Consider the following 12,291-nt stretch of genomic DNA (forward strand, 5'->3'; position numbering starts at 1 on the left):
GAGGGACATGGGACTTTGAGGGCTGAAATGAGGATAGTCTTTGGAAAACTAGAGCAATGGGTTGTCTTAGAACAGCTGCAATTCAGCAACATTCCTTCCATTCATCAGCGCTGTCTGGACTGTGGGTAAAGGACATCTGGGAAGAGCAGAGATGTCATGGTCCGGACCCACAGGTACACACGTGCAGGTCAGCCTCATGGTGGTGGCCCCAGGCTTCATGGAAACAGCAGGGCCCAGGAATGACAGTGACCAGGGCTCCATCCCTCTTTAGCGTCACAGTGGCTGAGCAGCCTCAGATCACTTGCTTATCATCTCTGAGCCTCCTAATCCCTCTCCTAAAATAAGGTCACACATTTCCAGTTGGTAGAGAAATTGTAAGATAACTCAGGAAACCTGAGGTGGGTTCAATTTTTAACACAACTACAGAATAACAGTGACTCAAATAAGTGTTTCTACTTGAATAAAAACCTAGAAATAGATAGCCAGAAGTGATGCAGGGCTTTGTTTCATCCACCCCTTCTCCCAAGGGGGTGATATTTGTCTCCAAAAACCAAGATGGCAGCCAGAGCCCAAGTCATCACATCCACTTTCTAGACTTCTGATAGAAAAAGGACCAAATACCTTCATAGTAGTCTCTCTAAGGGCACTTGTCAGAAGTCATACACAGCAATTCTGCCTGTGTTCCATTTGTTATGACTTTAGTCTTGGGAACATGGATAGTTACAAGAGAGTCTGTGGAAGGCCCCCTTTGCTTTGAAGGATCATAAACCCAGGAGGAAAATTAGGAATGTTGTCACGGTGGCAGGAGCAAGGCATGGGTATTCGAATTCCTAGTACAAAACCTACCCACACTAGAAGCATGCAGAAAATGCAGAAAATGCATGCTCCTTTTCCTTTCAACGTTTGCCGACCTTTCCCCAACTTAAGGAAGACAGTGGCTTTGTGCCTGAGGCTAGCACCTCTCATCCTGAGTGTCCTAAAAGGAGCATCAGAATGGGATAACAGAGTTGGAACTAGGAAGTAAGAGGCAGGGACAATCCTGGATGGGTCTGGCTGCTCACAATACCACAAGACTCAGCCATTGGCTGTCCCCAAACCGAAGGGCCATTCTGGACTCTCAGCTATGTAGTTACAGATGTAAGGACCCCACGGGAGCTGGCCAAGGAAAGGAGGCTCTGTTTAGGGGGAGCACCCACCAGTTGCCCAGCTACACACAGTGGGCTTCAGAATGGATAGGCAGTGGGTCCTCCGGACAGAGCCTCGCTTCCTGGAGGATTGCCTTGAAGAGAAAAAAGAAGAGGCCTAGCTGTGCTGTTAGGCGTTCACTGCATACATGCATGCTGCAATGGGACAGAGAGGATCAGCTTTGCCTAAGGACGCAGGTCCAGGCCTGGACCTTCTCCTCGCCAGAGAGCCGCTGACTGTATACCTGCCTGGGTCCCAGGCTGGGGAGAAATGCCCCGCACCCTGCTGAGGTGGTTGTGGCTCGGTCACATCTGCCACTATCAGGGGCTTGCACCGTTAGCTCTAAGTCCCCAAGACATTTGCTCTGTGTCCCTCCAGGGCGACCTTCTCCTACCTTCTCCTCTCGTTCATCTCTGCTACAAACAGCTGGGCGTCTCACTCCCAAAGCTACCAGGAAAGAACTCCCACAGGCCCCAGCGCCCTGGCCTGTTAGCATGAATGGACAGGTGGCCTTCTCTCCATCTCCAGGAGGGGCACATGTCCCTCTGCCTGAGTGCTAGCCCCCACCTTCCACCTCCTCAAGGTCATTGCTGCTCCCTTCATGTCACCCCTCCCATTAAGACACAGCAGCTTAGGAAAACCTTGTCCTCTTTCCTCTATAGCAATGGTTCTCACCCCTCCTAGTGTTGTGACCCTTTAATACAGTTCCTCATATTGTGGAGACCCCAATCATAAAATTATCTTTGTTGCTACTCCGTAACTATAATTTTGCTGCTGCTTTGAATCACAATGTGAATATTTTTGGAGATAGAAATTTACTAAAGGGGTCGTGACCCACTGGTTGAGAACCACTTCTGTAATATCAACCCTCTGAATACAGGCTTATACACCTGCCTGTCTCTTTCCCCTTAGCCTTGCAGCAGCCAGGGAGCATCACTGCCTCTCCACTGAACTCTCGTCCCAAGGCCCCAGATCCGGGGTTTGCAGGGGAATCCTCCATGCTTGTCCCGTGACTGACCACTGGCCACTCCTGTCAAGCTACCCTTCTCACCCTTCAATGGTCCCCTCTCGCTTGATCTTTAACCTCTTTGTGGTTCCCGGGTCTCTGCTGCTGGCTCTCCTTTGTCCTGACCCTGGATCCCAGAACCTATAGCTGGTCGCTCTCTTCTCTGGCAGCCAACGTTCCCTTGCCAATCCCATCTGACTGAATTCCTTTATATCTGAAATGCCCAGGTTTCAAGAGCTCTCCCTGACCCTACACTTCTTTGTCCAATGGTGGGCCCATCCTCTTTTTACGAAGCCATCTAAAGGTCCTCTGGAATTGAATGTGTCCAAATGTGAATTCTGGCTGGTGCCCTCAACTTCATCTGCTACCAGCTAATTCTGTTGCTTTTTGATTCTCCTTTTTCTCACAGCCTTCTAAAGGGTTTGTGTGTGTGTGTGTGTGTGTGTGTGTGTGTGTGTGTGTGTTTAATTTTTATTTATACAGTATTCTGTCTGCATATAGACCTGCAGGCCAGAAGAGGGCACCAGATCTCACTATAGATGGTTATGAGCCACCACGTGGTTGCTGGGAATTGAACTCAGGATCTTTGGAAGAACATTCAGTGCTCTTAACCTCTGATCCATCTCTCCAGCCCTTCTAAAGGATTTTATAATTCCTTAGAAAATCCTGGGACCGGGGAGATAGCTCAGACAATAAAATGTTTGTCTTGCAAACATGCAGACCTGAGTTCAACTTTAGCATTTCTTGTATTAAAGTTGCAGAGCCAGTGGGGTGAAGACAGCTGCAACCCTGGGGCTCACGGGCCAGCCATGGTGCCTGGCCTATTTGGTGAAGCTAGGCCAGTGAAAAGTCCCTGTCTGAAAAGACCAGGTGGGCAGTTTCTGAGGAGCAAAGCCTGAGGTTCCCCTCTGCCCTCCACTTCTGAAAGACTCCAAGGGGCTGACCCCCAGCCCCGCTGTGGCTATGCTCTGCCCCACTGTGCCTCCTCTGCCGTTAATGCACCTCACTGCCTTGCTCTTACCCCTCAGTTCATTATCTCCACTGTCTTCTCACAGGAACCTGAGAAAGGGCCAGGCTCCTGCCACAGCCCCTATGACCTGGTCTCGTTTAACTCTTCTGTTCCCACTGGTCACTCCCTCCAGCCTCCTGGACACCAGGCACCCCCGCCTCAGGCTCTTGCTCTGTTACCTGTTTCAGTGTGTACTTGAATGTTAGCTCCTCCTTCCCCGAGTGGCAGGTGCAAAGCCAGCATTACAGTAACACCGAGCACCAAGGAGTCACTCAGGATAATCTCTCAAGAATGGAGAAAGGAAGAAAGCTGGGCAAACCAGCAACTCTTCCCACCTCGGGCGGACTGTCCAGAAAGGGCAGGAGTGAAGAACCTGGGTGGTCAGCAAGTGCTCTGAAGCCCTGAGCCGTCATCCCTCCAGGCTCTGAGTGTGTCTTTTATCCAAGTATGATGTTACCACATCAAGTGTTGTTCCACATGCTGAAGAATATGCAGTGTTCAGAAACAAACAACCAAACAAAAACACCTTCACTATAGATCACCATGACCTCATCGGAGGCCGTCAGGCTCACAGCAATAACACCAGCTTCTCTAGATCCTGATTTTTTTCCCTTGAAAGTTTGAATTTTGTCATGAGAAAGAAGTGCTCTCAGTCTCAGCTTGCGAGGAAACACAGCAGGTGCACTTTATTCATTTTCGAGTAAATGTCTGCCAGGCGCTTCAGTATTGCTTTTAGGTGGTGACGACGTTCTGTGGAAAGGGTGCCCCGTTCAGATCACACTTTAGACAATGGCGGGGCACTTTTCCTGAACGCAGCTGTCATGGCATGTCCTCTGTGGCAAAAGTACTTGGTAACACCTCCCATACTGTCACACTGAATGCACAAAAGATCCCTGGGCCGTGGGTAGCTCAGTGGTAGAGCAAGGGTTTAGTATGCACAAGGCTCCAGGTTCCTTTGTGGCAATGTACAGGTGTGTGTGTGTGCGTGTGTGTGTGTGTGTGTGTGTGTGTGTGTGTGTGTGTGTGCAGATAGATAGGTACATAGACAGACAGACAGATATTTATTATGAGGGTGATGATGATGGTCTTTCCAGACACGGTTTCTCTGTGTAGCCTTGGCTGTCCTGGACTCGCTCTGTAGACCAGGTTGGCCTCAAACTCACAGAGACCCACCTGCTTCTGCCTCTCTGAGTTCTGAGATTACAGTTGTGTGCCACAACACACGGTGACAGATATGTATTAAAGACAGGTATTGAAAGAACAATGGGAGGAGAGGGCTGTGAAAAGAAAATGGGAGGAGAGGGCTGTGAAAAGAAAATGGGAGGAGAGGGCTGTGAATCACATGGTGATTTGCACAGAGAGAGCCCAGTAACAGAGTAACATAAGCAGATGGTGTTTCCTTTCTTCCTTCCTTCCTTCTTTCTCTCTTTCTTTCTCTTTTTGCCATAGGTCTCACTATGTAGCCCAAGCTACCCTCAAACTTACAATTCTCCTGTTTTAGCCTTCCTCCTGAATGTGGTGATTACAGGCCTGCACCACCATCTCTCTCCTGCTTTCATGGTATGATGAAAATATGAGGGCTGGTTATATGGCTCAGCAGGTAAATGTGCCTGCCATCAAGACAGACGACTTGAGTTTGACCCCTGGAGCCTCTAAGATGGAGGCAGAGAATTGCTTCCTCTGACGTCCACACAACTGCCATGGCCTGTGCATGCTTGTGAACAAATGAAAATAAGAGGAAGCCATTTTAAAAAGAGGCTGGGCTTTCTTGCAGATGCCCCTGCACTGTCTGGAGTGTGCATTCTGTGCGAGGCAGCGGTCACACACTCTGCAAGGCCACTTTCTTTCCTACAGCATGTTGTTTTGCTGACAACCGCGCTTGATCTGATATCACGGAAAGTTAACATTTATCCATTTTAATTTATAGTAATTTAAAATTCGGTATGTATAAATCCAAAACCATGGTTCATTAGGGTTCTCAAAAGCTCTAGGTGTGAAAGAGGTCCTGAAACCAAAACTTGAGAACTAGTGCAAGCCTTAGCTTATAGTGCAGTAACCAGGATCAAGCAGCAGGGGGCGGCAGAGGCAGCCAAATGTAAGCACCTGCTCTCTACGGAAAATGTATACACACCTGCTGAGGGTGACCTATGCCCTATGCGAAGAACACTGACGCAAATCTGGCAAGGAGTCCATGGTCCAGGGGCTAACAACCCTGTAGTTGAGAGTAGTGGGGACAAAGTCACACCAGTTCTGATGAGCAGCCAAGAGTGGTGGTGAAAGGTCAGTCAGTTCGGAATCAGGGTCCCCAGTCTTAAGACAGGCAGGACTACAGTCAGAGAGGAACCGAAGCTCCCTAGCCTTACCAGGTAGTGCGGTCAGGAATCCAGGAGAAGAGAGAGCCACATATCACCCCTCATTAATGGGACACAGACTTACCCGACCCTGTCCCAAGTCACAGGGCGACCTGTCCTTGTGCCCTCTGTGGTCCTCCATTCTTGAGTGATCTCCTCTCCAGCCCAGATTAGGCCTGATTAGCCTCCTGATCCTGTCCTCTGTTGCACTCTCAAGCTTTCAGTCTTCCTCCTCTGGCTCCACCCTAACATGTGGTCCTTTGTCACCTGCCCTAGAAATGGCTGACCTGTCACCAAGGATACCTCTGCTTGCTCCTCCATCTTTACTCACGCCCATTCTCTCCCATCATCCATGGCTCCAGCTATCCACAGAATGTTTCGTCCTGGGCCTTCCAGATTTACTTTTCTTTTGCTGGGAAGAGACACCATGACCAAGGAAACTGAAGAGATGGCAGCATCTACTCGGGAGTTTGTTTTCAGTTTCACAGGGTAGGTCCATGATGTCATGTTGAAGAGGCATGATGACAGGCAGACACGGCACTGGAGTCAGAGCGGAGAGCTCACATCTGATCTGCCAGCTGCAGGCAGAGAGTGTCCTAGACCGGACCTGGTTTGAGGTTTTTGAAACCTCAAAGCCCATCCCCAGTGACACAAGGCCCTCCAACAAGGCCAGGCCTCTGAATCCTTCCCAAACAGTTTCACCAACTACAGCCCAAGCATTCATATAGGCCTATGGGACCCATTCTCATTCAAACACCCACACCAACCTTTCAGGAGGCCATCCTTATTTACCTCTACTTTGGCCTTAGGGAAGTTGAGGCTAAGAACAGATCCTTACAATGACCTGGTGTCTCAGACCCTCCACGGCCCATCCCCATCTTCAATAAATGGAGCTAGAGAGTTTTCTGGGTGTATGAGCCCAGCTTCTCCTGTTTTCTACAGATTTTAGCTGCAGAGCCACAAGGGACATAGAAGGTTAGGGAGTTGAAGGGCCAGCGGACTGGAGCCCTCAGAGCTGTGCTGTGTGTAGGTGAAGAAAAGGGGACTGATTATCCAAGCGAAGCCCACCAGATACTCCATCTTCACTTTATCTCTCAGGCACCTATGTGGGGCTCACCACCTACACACATAATAATAATAATTTAAAAAACCTGACTCACTAGAATCCCTTGAAATATCCCGAGTTAAGTCCCCACCTTACAGAGGAGGGAACTGCAGTACAGAGAGAGCGCACAGGCAGAGTCAGGGGTCCAGACTGGGCCATGTGGCTCCAGAATCTGTGCTCTAACTGCTCTATGATGCAGCCTCAGTTTCTCCATTTTGCCTCAGTCCTGTTCTAAAAACGAATTGGCTTTCTTGCCCACCACTCGGCAGTTCCCATGTTTATGTCTGTGAGCAGGGTCCCGACTATCTTGAGCGATCCTGCACTCTCCTTGGGTAGCACATGCTGCTTTTCTAGCCGCTGTGACGAAACTCCTGGCAGAAACAACTTAAGGAAGAAAGGGCTTGTTCTGCTCCGCTGTGTGAGGGCTCAGTCGATCATGACAGACGTCATGGAAGCGGGACCACCGGGCAGCTGGTCACATTGCAGTGACAGTCAGGATGAACAATGCCAACTGATGGTGCTGGGCTTGCTTCCTCCACTATGCTCACACTGGCACCCCAGCTTGGAGGATGGCCCTGCCCACTTTTAGAGTGGGGCTTCTCAGTGTTATTAATCTGGCCTAGAAAGTCCCTGGCAGGCATGCCCAGAGGCTCGTTTCCTGGGTGATTCTAGATCTAGTCAAGTCAACAGTATTAACCATTACAGGAACCAACTCCTAAGCTCTCCGTGTAATGATGCTGCTGTTCCAGCCAGCTAAATGGGAAGCCTTTGTGTTCACAGAGAACTTGGCATGCAAGTCCATGAAGATAGTCCTGGACCAAGGGCTTGGCCTAGCGGGTGTCACTGTGGGCCTGGGTGGTTAATATGTGGCATAGGACTTGGTCTAGGTCAGGACACACGGGGGAGGGGGAGGGTGAGAGAATGACGCACACTATCTCGGGGCAGGAGGAATATCATATTCCATCCCTTGTTCCCAGAGGTTCATCATTGGGTGGGAAATGGATACATCACCAGTCCCAATCCATGGGCATAAATTACAAGAGAAGAGCAAGAGCCTTCAGGGCAGTAGGACCCAGAGCAAGACACGGTGACGCCCACTGAGAAAAGTGGGGAGGCTGCTGAGGTTAAGGGAAGGGACATGCCCCTGGCAGGAAGGAACGCGTGCAGGGACTACGGGCTGGGGGAGCCAGGGGCAAGGGTGGAAAGTATCCCCACCAGACAGTGAGCTGCCTGAGGACAGGGTCACCGCTGACTGCTGAGTCTCGGTGCCCCTGCCACCACGGAACACTGGGCCTCCTCACCACACACAGAGCGTGGAGTTATCTAGTGGAGAGGCTTTATGTAACGAGGTGGCCTATTTAGGAAAGGAATGCAGAGTGACTGATAACTGTCAGCCTGCAAGCAAGTGTCCATCTGGGATGAGAACACGAGGTGCCTGATGCATGGACACTGCGGAGCTGCAGATCTCTCTGGCTAGATGCACAAGGCTCAGGAGCAGTGGGGAGCACAGAAGGCTACTGTTTCCCGTCAGCCTCCAGGCACGGGTTCCGAGCCAGTCCATGCGCTGACATCCTCCCAGACAAGCCCCTACCAATCATGCCGCTGTCACACTGTGGCCTCCCTCACCACAAAAGGCCAGATTGCCCCAGATCAGAAGACTCCTTCTCCTCCAGAGGGGCAGCCAGAGGGCGAATGTGGGTGTTTGAGACCTGAGTGCCGGTCACTTGCTGACCTTGGGAGGGCCTCAGGAGTCACTGAGGAAGCTGTGTTCTAAAAAACTCTTTTTCTTTTTGACATTCTGCTCATCTGACCCCCTGAGGAAGCTGTCCCAACAGCCAGAGAGCTCTACTCTGAGAACCTCATTCATTCATCTCCTAATGCTGAGGTCTCTCAAGGGCCATGGGGGGAGGGGCGGCGGTGCACACATTCACTGAGTAGCTTCCAGCCATGAGGGGTGGGGAGAATGAGGCCTGCACATGCCTAAAGAATCCATGCAAGTGAACCAGACCAAAGGCTGCCTGGGAGGCATCTCAGAGAAGGTGACATTTGTTCCTCAATTATTGTAAGCCAGGCAAAGCTCTGAGACAGCAGTAAAAAGAACCAGGGAGCACGTGGTCTCAAACTCATTACCACAGGGAAGCAGGAATAAACTCCAGGTGGGATACGTGACATGCCAGGAGGAGCATAAGGGCAGCCACTTGGAGAAACTGTGTGGAGACAACACACCTCACTTGCTTGTGAATCTGAGAGGTGTGATAGAGAGGCAGAGAGAAGCGGTGGGGAGACAGCTGGTTGGCACAGGGCAAACAGAAGGGCTGCAACGGCAGCTAGAGGTTCAGGGCTCCACGGTGCTGCCAACTCAAAGCTGAAGGCTCTTGGCGAAGGGAAGGTGTAGGGGCCTTAGCACCGTCACAAGTTCAACACAGGCGTCTCCAGTCTTTAGGCAAGCAAGCCCTGTGCCACACATCTCCCGGGACGTGTGTTTGGGGGACATTTGTTTTCCTACAGAACCCCATCAAACTTCTCACGGCCTTCCTCCGGCAATCCGAACTCCAGGCTCCTCCACGCCTGACCTTCAGCACCATCTGGCTGGGCTCTGGGCTCAGGAGGATCCTGAGAGATATCTGGTGTGCCTCTCTGGGCTCTCCCACGTTGGGTCTTCCTCTGAGCACAGCTCTCTCCTGCTGCCAGGATCCCCCCAAGAGCACTGCCCATTCCTATCAACCCTGCTAACATTTTTTGGCCTCAGTTTGCCTGTCACCTGCTTGGCAAAGCCTCTGCTAACCGATCCAAGGCGGGGACCTTTGTGCGCTGTCCCTTCTGTCAGGAAGGCCTTTCCCTCCATCTTCTAAGCCCGCAGACGCCTGGTTCCCTACCCATTTGCCTGTCAAGCTGCAGCATCTTGACTTTTTCGTTCTTACTGTGCTTTGTGAGATAGGGTCTCAAGCAGCCTGCACAGATTTTGAAGTCACTATGTAGTCAAGGTTGACCTTAAGCTGACTGAGCAGCACCACAGGAGGCCAAAGCCATCTTTCAACTCCAGTCTGGCGCAGGAATGTCTGAGATGGTGGGTAGAATCCTGTACCAGCAACAGGAATCTGAGGAACGCCACGTGGCCTCTTCAGTCTTGGTTCACAGCAGTGACATGGGGTTCCACACCCAAGATTGATGTGAGGCTTACAGAGGAAGCTCCTCTGTGCTACCTTATCCTAGGGCTCCCCAAGCCAATTAGTGACATATGCCCCGCCCGCGCGCACTGGCAACATTCATTCATATATCAAAAACCCTTCACGCCTGCTCAGTGTCCCGCACAGAACGCTGGGGCCTCAAAGACAGGGCGGGGCGGGCAAGGAGGTGCGCAGCCGACAGGCGTCACGATTTGAGGTGCCTTGTCTTCACACACCTCCGCTCTTGATTTTGAAACTGATAACGACGTTGCTCCCGGAGCCGCTGAACGCTGAGAAAGGAGAAGTGTGGGAAACAGATCTGCTTTTTGTTTTTAAAAACTTCCTTTGTACCGCTTCCTAAAATCTGAACCTTTCACAGCTCTCAACTGCAGCTCTGTGCAAGAAGCCCTAGGAGCGGGGAGGAGCAAGAGGCTGGCAGGATCACGCCAGGCCCCGGGCTCCGCCACCCACGGACATCCCAGCCCATCCCCAACTCCTCCCTGCCTCGCCCTAGCCCACCGCGGTCCTCGTGCTCCGTCGCAGCCAAACCAGGGACCCGCGCCTCTCCCTCCATCCTGACCCCCAGGCGGCCGGCTCCCCGGCGGCACGCCGCTCTCATTGTCCTCCTCCAGCCGCACCAGTCCACGCTCAGCAGAGTTCCGCCCCCTCTCCGCTCTCCCATTGGCTCTCGCTGCCCAACCGCGCGGGGACCCGCCTGGCAGAATCCCTCACGCCCCGCCTTTTCCCGAGGCCGGGCCAGGGGCGGGGTTCTGTTGGCCCCACCCCCGAGAGGCGGGGCCAGGCTCGCTGGCGCTCGGGCGCTGCCTCGGCGGGGCTCGGTACGGCTCGGCTCGGCTCGGCTCGGTTTGCAGCTCGGGTGGGGGTGGGCGGCTAGGGTGACAGCGGCGGTGGCAGAGGCTGCGGTGCGGGGCTGAGCCAGCGGCGAGCGCAGAGCCGGTAAGAGGAGGAAGTGAAGCGGCGGCCCAGAGCTCCGGAGTCCGCTGCCGGGGCAAGTCCGCCCAGATTTGCAGAGTGAGCCGCGTCTGGACCTGGGCAGACTCTTCGCCGTGCTCTGGCCGCTGGCGCCCCGCCTGCCCTGCCCTGCCCTGCTGGTCCGAGCCCCGCATTCCGCGCCTGGACTTTTCCAGCCCCGTGGTCCCGAGCTGCTGGGACATTCGAGCCCCGGCCTTGATTCGAAGCTCCGAGGCGGGACGCGTCCGGCCCCATTATACCGACCCATCTCCGCCCAAGTGTCCTCCACCCCCGGCTCGGCGCAAGGTGGCTCGAGCTTTTGGACCTGAGTGTAGAGGAGCCGGGACGCCCACCGGCCTCCGGCTTCCAGAGAACCAAATCTTCAGCTGCCTTGGACCGGACTGTTCCGGACTTGAAACTGTACTGGCGCCGCCAGGGTCCAGCGCACCGTGAGGGGTCCCAGGCTGGCAGGACAGTCAGTCTGAACCTCTGGGCTGGTGCTGTGAGCCGAAGCTGCCACCTTTCTCCGCCCTAGGCTAAGGACTTGGGCGCGCTTGCCCCCAAGGAGAGCACCGGGGCTGCTTCTGCCCCATTCTCCAGCTAGCCGAGGTTGCAGGTGAGAGCCCCGGATGCGCGGCGGGAGCGGTCCCGGGAGCCTAGAGGCAGGGAGGGCCCCGGTCAGCGGAGGGCGTGGAGGGGCCACCAGCAGAGAGTCAAGTATTTTAGGGGAGGGCGCACGAAAGATAGTAGAGAGAAGCCCGCACTTATTAAGTGCCCATTGTGTTCAGGTCCGAGCCCCGCCCTTGCACAAATCGGTTCTTATCCAAAGCTCCGAACTACCCCTGAGATAAAAGCTGTTGTGTATTGTTATGGACGCGGACCGATGGGGAAACTGAGGAGTGACAGAGCTGAGGACCTCTGCCCTCTGGTGAGGATTAGACCGGGGAGTTGGGAGGAGATATAGAGGGAAAGAGCAAAGTGGGAGGGGGGAAGAAAGGAAGTAGGTAGCCTGCGAGCAAGAGATTGGCAAGGTGGGGGCCTCTGGGGCATCCAGATCTAAGCACCGATCTTGACGCTGAAGAGGTACTTCTTACCAGCCTCTCTTGGACCATGGGTATGCCATCTCTCAGGAAAGATGACCCAGCGTTGAGGGCAGAGATGGGAAAGTTGCCAGTTCCGAAAGATCTCTTCCTGGGGTCCAGGCTAGAGGGACAACTTGCTTCCGAAGTCCGTGTCCCCCAGTTACTGAAGCCCGAGTTACTGAAGTACTCTGATCTGTTAGGAGACTACAGTATTGGTCCCCAAGCCACAGCTATGTGGAAGCTAGAGTTGTGGGTCCTCACAACTCCCCCACCTTCCCCTGACGTTACTAATGGGGACACTGAAGACTTGGGGAGAGCACAGTCGTCCCAGGTTCTAAAGCTAGTAGGTGGCTGAGCCATAAGCAGACCTGAAGAAAAGATTTCCAAACATCCATCAAGGGGTCCTCTCCCCTT

The 12,291-nt window shown here is 53.2% G+C and overlaps 1 protein-coding gene across 7 annotated transcripts in view; it reads left to right on the plus strand.

Annotated features, from left to right (window-relative positions):
* The first annotated feature begins 10,646 nt into the window (after positions 1 to 10,646).
* Gdpd5 (glycerophosphodiester phosphodiesterase domain containing 5) overlaps positions 10,647 to 12,291 on the plus strand; it is a 76,017-nt gene continuing 74,372 nt past the window's right edge. For all 7 annotated transcript variants that reach the window (XM_021656290.2, XM_021656293.2, XM_060367631.1 and 4 more), the window contains exon 1: positions 10,647 to 11,411. The gene's annotated coding sequence lies outside the window, so the exon portion shown is untranslated. The remainder of the gene's footprint in view (positions 11,412 to 12,291) is intronic.

This window comes from Meriones unguiculatus, chromosome 14 (assembly GCF_030254825.1).
Source record: "Meriones unguiculatus strain TT.TT164.6M chromosome 14, Bangor_MerUng_6.1, whole genome shotgun sequence".
In the NCBI taxonomy this organism is placed as follows: domain Eukaryota; kingdom Metazoa; phylum Chordata; class Mammalia; order Rodentia; family Muridae; genus Meriones; species Meriones unguiculatus.